This window comes from Macrotis lagotis, chromosome 3 (assembly GCF_037893015.1).
Source record: "Macrotis lagotis isolate mMagLag1 chromosome 3, bilby.v1.9.chrom.fasta, whole genome shotgun sequence".
In the NCBI taxonomy this organism is placed as follows: Eukaryota; Metazoa; Chordata; class Mammalia; order Peramelemorphia; family Peramelidae; genus Macrotis; species Macrotis lagotis.
In genome coordinates, this window is record NC_133660.1 from 49,775,506 (window position 1) to 49,791,110 (window position 15,605).

Here is a 15,605-nt window from a genome sequence, read left to right on the forward strand (position 1 = left end):
CCCTGCACTCACCCACAATCACGGAAGACAAATCCTGAGGTAGATGTTCTTCTGGCTTTTCTTTCTGGTTTTTGTAGATCTTTTTTCTGTGAAAATGTTTATTTCAGATTATTTATAAAGGAAGGTCAGGAGATTTTACCACTGTGCCTGTCTTCTCTCCGCCATCTTGGCTGGAAGTCTCTCCATTTCCCTTTCTCCCAGTTCATTACTTTCTAACCCCCTAATAAATGAGAAAGTTTGTATGAGTTTTCAGTGTCATCTTCTTGTTCATCTTCCTATGTAGGAATACAAACAGTTCTACTTCATTAAGTTCCACTATTTCCCTTTCCTTGCTTCACTTGAGTCTCATATTTGAAGATCAAATTTTCTTTTTGGTTTTTCTCTTTTCATCAATAAAGTTTTAAAGTCCCCTATTTCATTGAATGGCTATCTTTTCCCCTGAAAGAGTATGATCAGTTTTTCTTGTTAGTTTATTCTTGGTTGTAATCCAAGCTCCTTTGCCATCAGGAATATCATATTCTAAGCCCTCTGATACTTTAATGAAGAAACTGCTAAATTCTGTGTGTTTTTCAAATTATATAAATATTTATTTATTTTCCAATTGCATACAGTGATAGTTTCTAACGAATCATTTTTGCAAGGTTTTGAATTTTATAATTTTTCCCTCTCTCACTTCTCTCCTCCCTTCCCCCAATAGAAGGCAATCTGACATAGTCTTTATATTTGCTTCTATGATTTGCATAGATATAAATTGAATGTGTTGAGAGAAGAAAAAGATCTATTAGGAAGAAAGAAAATATTAGAGATAGCAAAATTATGTAATATACAAGAGTATTTTCAAAAAATTGAAGATAATATTCTTTGGTCTTTGTTTAAACTTCAAAGTTTAAACAAACTCTGGATACAGATGGTATTGTCCATCACAGAGCTCCTTAAATTATCCATGATTGTTGCACTGAATAAAACTGTTGTTAAGGTGTATAATAATCTTTTGTTTCTGTTCATCTCACTCAGCATCAGTTCATTCAAGTCTTTACATATTTTTCTGAAATCCCATCCCTTATGATTTTTGTAGAACAATAGTTTTCTGCCATATATATATATATATGTAGCCATACATATATATATATATGTATATATATACATATATATATATATCACAATTTATTCAGTCATTCCTCAATTGATGGGCATCCCCTCACTTTTCAATTCTTTGCCACTGCAAAGAGAACTGTTATGAATATTTTTGGACATGTGGGATTTTTACATATTTTCATGATCTCCTCAGTATTCAGACCCAGTAGTAGTATTGCTGGATCAAAGGGTATGCACATTTTTTATGGCCCTTTGCTTATAATTCCAAATTGCTCTCCAGAAAGGTTGGATAAGTTCACAGTTCCACCAACAATGTATTAGTGTCCCAGATTTCCCACATCCCCTGCAATATTGATCATTATCCTTTCTGATCATATTGGCCATTCTGAGAGGGATGAGGTAGTACCACAGAGATGCTTTAATTTGCATTTCTCTAATCAATAATGATTTAGAGAAATTTTTTCATACGACTATAGACAGCTTTGATTTCTTCATCTGAGAATTGCCTTTCCACATCATTTGACCATTAGACAATTGGGGAATGACTTGTATTTTTATAATTTTGACTCAGTTCTCTATATATTTCAGAAATGAGTCCTTTGTCAGAATCACTAACTGAAAAAAAAATTTTCCCAATGAACTGCATTCCTTTTGATCCTAGTTACAGTGGTTTTGCTTGTGTAAAACCTTTTAGATTTAATATAATCTAAATTATCCAGTTTTTATAAAGTTCTCTCTCTTTTTTGATCATAAACTACTCCCCTTTCCATAGATCAGATAGGTAAACAATTCTTTGTCCTCCCAATGTGTTAATAATATTGTATTTTATGTCAAATCCTGCACCCATTTAGACTTTATCCGTGGTATAGTGTGTGAGATGTTAGTCTAATCTTTGTTTCTGCCCAGTAGTTTTCAGTGAAAAGTGAGTTCTTATCTCAGAAGCTGGACACTTTGGGTTTATCAATCTGTACTATAATCATTTCTTGCTATCTTTTGCACTTAATCTATTGCACTGATCCACCACTATACTAGTACCAGAGTTTTTTAGAAAGATTTTATTTACTTTGACTTTTACAATTCTTCCCCTATTCTTGCCCCCCCCACAGAAGTTAGTCTTTACATTGTTTCCATGGTATGCATTGATCTAAGTTGAATGTGATGCCAAAGAGTTTTGATAACTGATGCTTTATAAGATCTGGTATGTGATGTACAGCCTTGAATGTGAATAATTATTGTAAACTATATTTTACAACTTTTTTTTCTGGTTTTATTATATAAATTTTCTATTTGGTCAATGATTTAATCATATCTCATAATTTAATGAATCTGTTTATTCTCTTTCCAGATATTTGTGCTTTAGATGTAGTTACTGAATGATGAATTTTTCACATATGCTCGATAGTCTTGTAATAAAAAAAGCATGTAGGGCTCTAAAAAAAAGATCTGGTATGGCTAAACTGTCTTCTTTTGCATTTTTTCCATTAAATCCCTTGATATTCTTGACCTTTTGTTTCTCCATATAAATTTAGTTGCTATCTTTTCTAGCTCACTAAAGTAATTTTTGTAAGTTAGATTGGTATGACACTAAATAAGTTTTCTAATTTAGGTAGAATTATCATTTTTATTATATTAGTTCAGTCTATCCATGAGCAGTTGATATTTGCCCACTTATTTAGATCTGATTTTATTTGTGTGAAAAGTCTTTCATAGTTGTTTTCATAGGGTTTCTGTTTTCATAGGGTACCCTGACAGGTAGACTCCCAAGCATTTTATATACTCTGAAGTTACTTTAAATGGACTTTCTCTTTCTAACTCTTGATTCTGTATCTTGCTAGTAATATTTAGAAATGCTGAAGCTGTATGTGGATTTATTTTATATCCTGCTACTTTGCTAAAATTGCTGATTCTTTCCAGTAGTTTTTTAGATGATTCTTTTAGGGTTCTCTAGGTATTCCATCTTATCATCTGCAAATTGTGAGATTTTTGTTTCTTCTAACATTTCTGATACAATATTGACCGATAGTGGTAATAATTGGCATACTTGTTTCCCCCATGACTATATTGGGAATGCTGCTAGCTTATCACCATTACATATAATACTTATTGTTGGTCTCAGATAGATACTGCCTATCATTTTAAGGAGCAATCCACTTATTCCTATGCTCTCTAATATTTTTAGTAGGAATAGGAGCTGTATTTTGTCAAAGACTTTTTCAGGATCTAATGAGATAATCATGATTTCTGTTAGGGTTGTTACTGAAATAGTCAATTTTGCGGACAGTTTTGCTAATATTGAATCAACTCTGTATTCCTGGAATAATGCTTGCTCATAGTGTATTATCCTAGTGATAACTTGCTAAGATTTTATTTAAGACTTTTGCAACAATATTCATTAGAGAAATAGGTCTATGATTTTCTTTCTCTTCTTTGGCTCTCCCTGGTTTAAGTATCTACTCCATATTGGTGTCATAGAAGGAATTAGGCAGAGATCTGCCTTCACTTATTTTTTCTGTGAATATTTAATATCATTCACTTGTGAATCCATGTGACCTTGGAGATTTTTTCTTAGGGAGTTCATTGATGGCTTGTTGAATTTCTTTTTCTGAAATAGGAATATTTAGGTATTTTATTTCCCCTTCTTTTAACCTGGGCAATTAATATTTTTGTAAATATTCATCCATTTTACTATTATGATCAAATTTACTGTCATGCAGTTGGGCAAAATAGTTCCAAATTATTACTTTAGTTTCTTCCTCAGTGGTGGTGAATTTACCTTTTTACTTTTTTGATACTAGTAATTTGTTTTTCTTCTTTCTATTTTTAATCAAATTAACCAAAAGCTTGTCTATTTTATTGATTTTTCCCTAAAATCAGTTGTTGAATTTTTTAGTTCAATAGTTTTCTTCCTTTTAATTTTATTAATTTCTCATTTAATTTTCAGAATATCTAATTTGGTATTTAATTGGGGATTTAAAATTTGTTCTTTCTCTAACTTTTTTAGTCACTTGTCCAATTCATTGATTTCTTCTTTCTCTATTTTATTTTTGTAAGCATTTAGAAATATATAATATGCCCCCTAATAACTACTTTGGCTTTATTCCATAAGTTTTGTCATGTTGACTCATTATTATCTTTTTCAGATAAAATCATTAATTCTTTAGATGATTTGTTGTTTGATACACACATTCTTTAAAATGAGGTTATTTTCCAATTAGTTTTAGGTCTATCTCTCCATGGACCTAAATTGCACATGATTTTTATTGCATCATGGTCTGAAAAGGTTGATGTCAATATTTCTGCCTTTCTGTATTTGATTATGAGGTTTTTATGAACTAGTATGGTCAGTTTTTTGTAGGTGCCAAGCACTGCAAATTAAATGTATATTCTTTGTATCCCCATTAAATTTTCTTCAAAGCTCTTTAATCTGCAAGTTTTTTAACATTCTATATATCTCCTTGACTTCTTTCTTGTTTATTTTAGGGTTAGAGTTATCTAAATCTGAAAGAGTGAGGTTGAGGTCTCCCACCAGTAGAGTTCCACTGTCTATGTCTTCCTGTAACTCATTCAGTTTCTCCTCTATGAATTTGGATTCTACACCACTTGGTGCATGCATATTTAGTATTAAAATTACTTTGTTGTCTATGGTACATTTTAGGAATATAGTTTTCTCATCTCTTTTAATGAGATCTATTTTTATTGCTCCTTTTTCTGAGATAAGGATTTGCTACCCTGCCTTTTTTACTTTAGGTGAACCATAATAAATTCTGCTTCAGCCTTTTATCTTTACTCTCTATGTATCTCTCTGCTTCAAATGCATTTCTGGTTATCAGCATATTGTAGGATTCTGGTTCTTATCCCAAAAGCTGACCTCTTTGGGTTTATCAAACAGTAGAGTACTGTAATCATTTCTTGCTGTCTCTTTTGCACCTAATCTATTCCACTGATCTAACACTGTATTTCTTGGCCATTGTCAGACAGTTTTGATGACTGATGCTTTTTAGTCCAATTGTACATCTAATAAGGCCAAAGAACCTTCTTATGAACTTTTTTTCATTAAATCCCTGGATATTTTTGACTTTTTGTTTCTCCATGTGAATTTAGTTACAATTTTTTTTCTAGCTCATTAAAGTAATTTTTTGGAAGTTTGATTAAGTCACCAAATAAGTAGATTAATTTGGGTAGAATTGTGATGTTTATTATAGTAGCTTGGCTTATGCATGAGCAATTGATATTTTCCCAGTTATTTAAATCTTATTTTCTTTGTGTGAAAAGTGTTTTATAGTTGTTTTCATAGAGTTTCTGAGTCTGTTTTGGCAGGTAGACTCCCATGCATTTTGTATTGTCTGAAGTTACTTTGAAAATTTCTCTTTCTAGTTCTTGCTGCTGTATCTTCCTGCACATTTATTATTAGTGAGTTCAGTGATAGCTTGTTGAATTTCTTTTTCTGAGATAGAGTTATTTATTAATTCAATAGTTTTCTTGCTTTCAACTTCATTAATTTCTCCTTTAATTTTTTAGAATTTCTAATCTGGTTTTTAACTGAGGGCTTTTGATTTGTTCTTTCTCTAATTTTTCTAGTTGCTTGCTTAGTTGATTGATTTCCTCTTTCTCTATTTTATTCATGTAAGCAGTTAAAGATATAATATATCCCCTAATAACTGCCTTAGCTTTTTTCCATACATTTTGAAATGTTGTCCTGTTACTGTCATTTATTTAGGATGAAATCATTAATTCTCTCTATAATTTGTTGTCTTTAAAATGAGGTTATTTAGTTTCCAATTAGCTTTAGTTCTGTCTCTCCATGGCCCATTATTCCATGTGATTTTTATTGCAATATGATCTGAGAAGCAGGAATTCGCTATTTCATTCTTTTTGCATTTGTTTATAAGGCTTTTATGCCCCAGTATATGGTCAATTTTTGTCTAAGTACCATGTACTCCAAAAAAAGTATATTCCTTTATGTCTCCATTCAATTTTCTACAAAAGTCTGTCATGTCTAGGTTTTCTAACATTCTATTTCCCTTCTTAACTTTTTTTCTTACTTATTATATGGTTAGATTTATTTAAATCTGAAAGTGAGAGGTTGAGATCTCCCACCAATAGAGTTTTGCTGTTTATGTTTTCCTGTAACTCATTCAGCTTCTCCTCTAAGAATTTAGATTTTATACACTTGGTACATAAATATTTAGTATTGAAATTGCTTCATTGTCTATAGTACCTTTTAAGAGGATATAAATTTTCCTTCCTTATCTCTTTTAATGAGATTTAGTTTAGCAGCTGCTTTATCAGAGATAAGGATTGAAAAAGACCCCTCTTTTTCACTTTGGCTGAAGCAAAACATATTCTGCTCTGACCTTTTACCTTTACACACTCTCTCTCTCTCTCTCTCTCTCTCTCTCTCTCTCTCTCTCTCTCTTCCTTTCTTTATAAATAAATATATATATATATATATATATGTGTGTGTGTGTGTGTGTCTCTCTCTCTCTCTCTCTCTCTATATATATATATATATATATATATATATATATATATATATATATGTTTCAAATGAGTTTCTCATAAGCAGCATATTGTAGGATTCTGGTTTTTAATTCACTTTGCTATTCACTTAGGTTTTATGGTAGCATTCATCCCATTCTTATTCCAAGTTATGATTACTAACTCTATATTGCCTGCCATGCTATCTTCCCGGTGTATTTTTCATCTTTTTTTCACTTCATCCTCATTCCCCAGTATTTTACTTCTGAATACCACCTCTTTAATGTGTTTGCACCCTTATATCCACCTCTCTCCTATCTTTTTTCTTTTCCTTTGCCCCTTCTTGCTTCCCTTCCTTCTTTTATTTCCCCTTTTCCTCCCTCCTCCCTCTTTCCCCTTTTAAATTTAAAGGTCATATTAACTGAGTGTGTGTACATTAATCCTTCTTTGAACCAAATGTAATGAGAGTAAGATTCAGGCAGTTCTCACCTCTTCCATCCTCCTGACTTTTTACTTTCCCCCCTTTTTAGGGAAATATTATTTTAAATCATTCTATCTGAGTCACAGAGAAGTCATGAGTGTCCATTGCTTTTGGCTAAGTATATTCTCTCTAATAGAGCTACAATTCTCAAGAATTTTGAGAAGCTTTCTCCCACATGGGGATATAGTCACTTTTACCTTTTGGATAGCAATTTTTTTCTTTTCCTTTTTTCACCTTTTCATGTGTCTCTTGAGTCTCCTGTTTGAAGTTCAAATTTTCTATTTAGCTCTGATTGTTTTGTCAGGAAAAGTTGGATGTCTCCTATTTTATTAAAAGTCCATCTTTTCCCCAGAAGAGAAGCCTCAGTTTTGCAGGATAGTGAATTCTTGGCTGTATTCCAAGCTCCTTTGCTCTTTGGATAATTGCATTCCAGACCCTTCGATTCCCTTAATGTTGATACATCCAGGTCCTGCATAATCCTTATTGTGGCTCCTTGGTATCTAAATTGTTTCTTTCTGGCTTTTTGCATGATTTTCTCTTCTATCTGATAGTTCTGGAATTTGACCACAATATCCCTTGATATTTTCATTTTGGGATCCATTTCAGGAGGGGATTGATGTATTCTTTCAATAACTATTTTGCCCTTTTGTTCCATGATATAAGTGCAATTTTCCTTCAAATGACAGTTAATTTCCTTAATCCTCACTTGGCACTGAGGGAGATTTGCTGCTCACACTTGAAACTGGGGAGCTGGGGAACTGTTACTGTGTTTGCTCTGGAAAGAGTCACTTTCTTCCACAGAGATGGGGGTGGGGGCTCAACTGGAAACAAGGGAACTCAGCTGAAAGCACAGGGGTTTAGGGCCCTGATCTTCTGGAGTTTTCCCTCCTGCTATGTTGAAACTTTACCTCCAGCCTCTCTGGAACTCTCCAGTCCTCTGCTCACAAAGCCAAAACTTCCATGACTGTTCTCAGGTTAGTCCCAGGGCCTTATCCCACCACCCCTATGCTAGCTCTCTGCCCCCAGCTTACCCACTCTTCCCTGAGACAATCCTTGTTGGTAGGTGTTCTTTTCTGGATTTTGTGGCTCTAAATTCTATTAAGAGGCTTGGTTCATATTAGTTCTGAGGGAATGCCAAGAGAGCTTCCAGTAGTAACTGGCTTCTCTCTGTCATCTTGGCAGGAAAGCTGTTTTATAGTAGTTTCTACTGAATTTTATACTCCTACTCAAATCCATACTCATAATCCTTTTGCCTGCTTTGTGTTTCAGGCAATTATGCCAAGAAATGTTAAAATATAGGCTTCTTTCATGCTATGATTGTTTCCTTCTTTATATATGTATCCCTTATGGCTAAGATGTCATTTCAGTCATGTCTTAATCTTTAGGACCCCCAAATGGGGTTTTCTTTCCAAATTTACTACAGTAGTTTGCCTTTCATTGCCTTCTCCTCAATTTATTAATGAGGTAACTGAGGCAAGAGAGGGTAAGTGAATTGTCCAGAGTCACATAGCTATTGCCTGAGGTTAGATTTGAACTAAGGTCTTCTTGACTCCAGGCCTGATGTTCCATACAACTGTGCCATCTAGCTGCTCTAGCCTAGGAGAGTGCTTAATAGATGTTTGATCTATTGATTTTAAACTCCAGAGGCTCCCTTATTACATCAGGATTAGGTATAAACTTTGCTGTTTAGGATTTTCACAACTTATCCTCAGGCTTATTATACAGTATCTGCTTTCTCTTGAAACTATACTGCTTAGACAAAATGATGGTCTATCCTTCATTACTAGAATCCAATCCTTATCTTTTCTCCTTAGCAGCTTTAGTTTCCTTCAAAGGTAGCATTCAAGTATCATTTTAGTATGAAGGCTTTTCTGATTCCCACAGTTGCATTGCCTTCCCCACCTCCTACTTTAACTTGTATTTACCTTGTATACACATTTTAGGAACAGCTAGTAGAGGTAGTGGAGAGAGTGTCATACCTGGAGTTAAGAAGACTTGATTGAAATCCAGCTTTGGACATTAGTTATGTGACCCTTGTTTACCTCAGTTTTTCATCTTGAAAGGAGCTGTAGAAGGAAGTGGAAAACCACAAAGAGTTGGGAATAACTAAACAACAACAATAATTTGATTTTTCTAAGGATAGTCAAGGGAAATGTCCCTTCTTTTTTTCTGCTATCTTCTGGATTGTGCTCATCTTAACGAGCATGCTAATAGTCACCTTTCTGTCAAAATGCTGTACTCCATCTTTGGCCACCAAAGAAACAATCCATTTCCTTGTATGGGATGATCAGTGCCTGGTAGATATCATGAACTAGATCAGTTTATATTTTCCTAATTTCTAATCAAAATGATTCATTCCAAAGCTCAGAAGTATGAAATGCAGACATAATTTTAGAAGTTCTACCTGAAGGGTGTTGGACAAAACAGCTTTATACTCTATTAATTCTACAGGCTGTTGATTAAAGCTTTTATTTACATTATACCCTTGTGTTTATGCAATGCTTATTACTGAAAATTATCTACATAAAAGGCATGCTCCTGATAGAGAGCCAAAGAAGTGACCAAAAAGGCCCATAATAGAATACATCTTGATAAATGGTTATGGTTGTCAGAAAAAAATGATTTTGAGATCACTTAGACTGTGTTGATACAAACAAATTGAAATGGATATTCAAAGCAATTTTCAACTGGAGGATTATTTCCCTATGCAAATTGTCTATCCCTTATATCCCATTCTGGAGAGAAAGAAAAGAAACAATGAGATAGAATGACTTTTACTTACAAACTTAACTGAAATTGTTTTAAGTATTTTATTTTTCACTTTATGCAAATTTTAGTACATGTTATTCTATCATAAATAAATTAATAGAATAGAATTAAATGAATAGAATAAAATAGAAAATAGAATCTATGTGTCTTTATCAGACTACAAGTTAATCAGACTAATGCCATGAGTAGGTAAGATAAAAGATGGGAAATTGACCCAACCTGGTATTTTGCTTATGAACTTGATAATGCCTTAGTAATAGTTTGATTCAAATGTCCTCATTTTGACAAATAAATCTTTTGAATGAAGATAGAAATAAAGAAGAGGAAAATCATTGGCATCTCATCTTTTTCTTTGTTAAATTCTTGCTTTTGGACAGTGTTTTTATTATTCTATCTTCAATGTTTTGATGAAAATGAGGAAGCTACTACTTGAAATATGAGAACTACATAGGGTTTATCAGCAGGATAGTTCATTTCTAAGATGCACTGTTTCTAAGAAGGTAGTATTGAACTCCATCTAAAGTAAAGTCCAAGTGAAGCTTAGAAAGATGAGGGATTCTTGACATAATTTAAAGGCATAGGCAAATCAGTTTTAAACTGATAGTAACACTGCAAAAATATTTTTGCGTTGTCCTGGATCAAAGACCTAATGTGCATCTTAACTCCTCAGTATTGATGAAGCCACATTAATTATTGATAAGGATGTAATCCAGGAAAGATGGACTCAATAGACAGTACTCAATAGACTATCATCAGCCATTGCTGACATCATTGACCATGTGTGTGGCAAAGCACCTGGTGATTCTATTCCAACTTAGATTTACTCTTCTGGTCAAACAAAAGTTAACTGAAATCTTCCAAGTTTCATGAAATGAGGAGATCATCCTTTAGTAGTTCAAGGTTGCCTCCATTATCCATCTCTATAAAAGAAAAGGAAATTGCTTGGTTTCTCTCTTAGTCATTGAAGGAAGGATTCTTGCCAATACTCCTTAATAAGCTGATCCTTTACCTGGGGGATGATTATTTTACTTGAGAGTCAGTGTGGTTTCAGAAAGGGTTGAGGAATGGTCAGAATGGTATTTGTTGCCTGACAACTCCAGGAGAAATGCATAAGGCAGAGCAAGTCTATTTACAATGTTCCTCATTCTGACCAAGATTTTTGATACTGTCTGTCATTAGAATTTGTGGAAGATCATGGCAAAATTTAGTTGCCCAGAGAAGTTAATCACTATTATATGCCAGGTTCAAGATGGCGTGTTGGCAAGTTTTGTAGCTGATGGATGATGCTCTTATGTGTTCCCAGTCTTCAGTGGAATAAAGCAGAGCTACATGCTTGCTTTCATGTTTTTATTAACATTTATGCACATGGAAAGATAAAATGAAATCTAGAGAACATCTATTGTTGTAAATACTTACAGATAGAGATCACATGTATTGAGGAATACCATTACACATACACAGCAAAGATATGCTTGGAAATGTAGAGATATATACGAATGTGACCAATGCAGATAGGTAGAAGAGAAACTCGGCTCTGGCCCTAGGTCACTAACCAGGCTGGACATTGCTCTGTAATCTGATACTCTGCATGTTATTTTAATACTTCCTTAGAGACTTTTTCACCATCTTCAACTTATTGCTTAAGTTAAATCTTCAGTTATGTTTCCATTAAGAAAAACAAGTTTGGCCTTTTCTTTCCTCCAAAACTTTAATAACGGAAACATGTATTTAGAACTGGCAACAAGTTTCTGCTCAAGGTCATTTTCTATTTTTCTTTTTTTAAATTTATTTTTTATTAAAGATATTATTTGAGTTTTACAATTTCCCCCCCAATCTTGCTTCCCTCCCCCCACCTCCCCCAACGGAAAGCACTCTGTCAGGCTTTACTTTGTTTCCATGTTGTACCTTGATCCAAATTGGGTGTGATGAGAGAGAAATCATATCCTTAAAGAAGAGAAGAGAAGTCTCAGAGGTAACAAGATCATACAATAAGATATCTGTTTTTTTCTAAATTAAAAGGGATTAGTCCTTGCACTTTGTTCAAATTCCACAGCTCCTTATCTGGATACAGATGGCATCAAGGTCATTTTCTTATCTTGCCTCTTCAGAGTCTTGGTTATTGTGCCAATCATTTCCTTAGTATTAGACTCAGTCCCCAACTTTAGTCTCTTAATTAGAAACCTGAACCTAATCTACAGTGAGGTTTCTAAAATTTTTAATTTTTAAACTCTGAAAGTTAGAAATAGTTTTTAACTTAATTTGGTATACAGTACCTCATTTACTCATCTGGGTCATGTTATTCACCAACATCAAGATTGATTTGATGAAAATGAGGAAGCTACTCCTTCCAAATATGAGAATTCCACAGTTTACCATTAGGATAGTCTATCTGTATCTAAGTAGCTGGCATTTAATTCTATCTAATTTAGAAATATACAAGATTCTAGGCTTAGTAAGAGGGCAGAAGCAATTCAGTGCAAAAGTTGTCCCAGACAAAAAAACCTATGGTACATTTTAACTACTCAGTGCTAATGGAGCCATGTTGATTAGTGATAAGGATGTGATCTGGAGAGATGGGCTGAAAGCTTACATAATGCTCTCATCAGACTATCATCAGTATATAGAGTCCAATATACTATGTTAAAACAGTAGGTCACTTAATTCTTCAGACAAATAAAAAAATCAGATCTTAAAAGAAGCCATACACTATTGGTGTCAAAATCTCCTCATATTAATAGGACCTATAATATAATTCTTTACTCACTAAATTATATATTGTAATAATATATATTTATAAGCATATTGGTATCAATATATTGGTTAATTAGTAAAATATCATCCATTTAATGTTATACAAAATATCCAATTTTTAGATTATTAAATTATCAAAGTTTATACTTCTGCACAGAAACAAAAACATGAACATAAATACAATATATGAAAACCTGTGTATACACATAGGTTTTTGCACAAAATAGGGTTAAGTGGCTTGCCCAGGGCCACACAGCTAGGTAATTATTAAGTGTCTGAGACCAGATTTGAACCCAGGTACTCTTGACTCCAGGGCCGGTGCTTTATCCACTGTACCACCTAGCCACCCCATGTGCATATACATTATACATATGTATACATATAAACAAAATACATATATATTTGTGCATATATGCATCTATAAAAATATAAATGCAATAACTTTATCTGTATCTGTTTATCTTTACATATTTACTCTATCCTCATAATAATGGCAGGACACAAACAAAGATTATACAGGATATGTGATATAGATGACATGGGTCTGCAAAGTTGAAGGAGACAACCCTACTGATGAAAGCACCGATCTTCTGGAATATTTAAATGTCAAATAATAGAAATACAGTTTGGACACATGTAGATGAATAAATCCCAAAATTTTTCTCATTTTTTATATTCCTCTTTTACCGAACCACCTTAAATAATCCTGTCTGGGATAATATTTGCATGACTATGGGCAAGTCTCTAAATCTCTGCTAACCTCAATTTTAACATCTGTAAAATAGGAATAACAATATCTTCTTTGGGCTTTTGTGAGGATGAAATGAAATAATACATGCAAAATTTTTGTCAAATCCTAAAGCCCTATGTCAATTCCTACTATTGCATGACATTTGTTTAATTTGCCCAAAAGTTGTCTGTTGAACTTAAAGTTAGTCTATAAAATGGGAACAAAACTTATTTGTGTTCCTACTAAAAGACTTTTAGCTCTTTAGAGTAGTTTAAAATTTTTTAATGAAAGAAACTAGAATATATTGAAGATCCTTATGCTGAAATACCTCCAGACTGGAATGAAGATATGGATAGTAAATGGGAAGCCCCTCATATTCCTAATCCATTATGTAAGATTGGGTGTGGACAATGGCTGCATCCCATGATTGATAATGCAAAATACAGGGGGAAATGGGAACCTCCAATGATTGATAACCCCGTGGACCCTGTGAACCCCGTGGACCCCGTGAAAATTCCAAATCCACATTATTATGAGGATAGAAATCAATTTCTTCTAAGTTCTTTCACTGTTCTTGGCTTAGAACTATGGTCAATGACTTCTGATATCTACTTTGATAATTTTATCATCTGTTCAAATAAGGAAATAGCAGATCATTAGGCTGAAGATAGTTGGATGGTGAAAAAACTGGTAGCAAGGGCTAATGAGTCTAGTTTATTCACTCAGTTGCTAACTGCTGCTGAAGAGCAGTGGTGGCTTTGGATAATTTATGTCTTTACAGCAGGGCTGCCTTTGGTCTTGAATGCTTTATTTTGCTGGCCAAGAAAGAAAAAATTGATGCAGAGTGCAAAATAACTGAAATACATAAGCCCCAGACAAAAGGAGCCCTAGAACAAGAAGTGAAAGAGGAGAAGGCTACAGACCTGGAAGAGGAAAAAGAAAATCAGGATGATGGTAAAATTGAAAAAGAAGATGATAAAACTGAAGAAAAGAGTGAAGTAGAAAATGAAACTATGGAAGGTCCAGAAGAAGGCAATAAATCCAACAAATCTGGATCAGAAGATGAGATGAAAGAAGCTGATGAAAGTACAGGTTCTGGAGATGGACCAGTAAAATCAGTACATAAAAGAAGAGTAAGAAAAGACTGAAATACTTTCAAAATTTTTTTTATTTCCTGAAAGAGAAATTTGGCATGCCAGCAAAGATGTGCAAATCATTGGACTTGACTCTTTCTCCACCTCCTGCTCCCAATAGCCAGTCTCTTTATTCTTAAATTTTTCTTTAATCTTCCTTTTGAGGAAGATTGAAGTTGTCTAGTGTTTTAATTTAGAATAAGAGAAAAATGGCAATTTGAATAACAGATTTAGGAGCATAATATCATTAGAATTTATTTAGTCATTTGGAGGTAACTTTTAGTTCTTTAAAAGATGTAACAAATGAATATCTTCTCCACTGCAATTGGACAGATTAGTTTGTGTTTTGCATTCAATGAAAATGGCAAAATTTTTTTTTAGGTTTTTGCAAGGCAAACAGGGTTAAGTGGCTTGCCCAAGGCCACACAGCTAGGTAATTATTAAGTGTCAGAGACCGGATTTGAACCCAGGTACTCCTGACTCCAGGGCAGTGCTTTATCCACTTCGCTACCTAGCCGCCCCAAAAATGGAAAAATTGAGCACAATTAATCATATATTGCCTATTCAAAAGTGGTATGGGGTTTTTGATTGTACAGAACTAATGTAATAATGATTTTTTTTGCCATTGTATTTGGTTCTCAACAATTTAAAGTATGTGTTCATGGCCTACATTTACCTAGTTTGGGTCAAGTTTATGGTTATGGTCAGTTGTTAACAAGTAAAGTGGTTAAATTACTATAAATTATTATAAATAACAAGTAGTCATTTAAGAGGTGCTTTGTTGACAGACAAGTTGACTTGTCTGAGTGTCATTCATGGAATCACTGGTTATTGGTGCAACATATCTTACATTTGACTGCAAAGATCTTAAATTTTATCAAAGAGAATGGTGTACAGATTAATTTTTCAAGCTTTTATAGTTTTGAGACAGAATGACCTTACTTCTGTTTGAACTCAGATGGTCCTGAATCCAGGGATGGTGCTCTATCCATTGTGCCACCTAGATGCCCCAGAGCTTTCAAAATTATTTTCACACCCAGACTAGTCACTGTTGTTTTTAAAAGGTTTTGAAGAATACATAAAACATAGAAGGGCAAGAATTTTTTGTGGTGTCCCCTTTAGAATGAAGTTGGTATGTTGGTTTTCATGTACCAGCTGCAAATGGTTA

The 15,605-nt window shown here is 33.6% G+C and overlaps 1 pseudogene; it reads left to right on the forward strand.

Annotated features, from left to right (window-relative positions):
- The window catches only part of LOC141519115 (calmegin-like), a 48,717-nt pseudogene extending 34,265 nt beyond the window's left edge, over nucleotides 1-14,452 (forward strand).
- The last annotated feature ends 1,153 nt before the right edge of the window (nucleotides 14,453-15,605 follow it).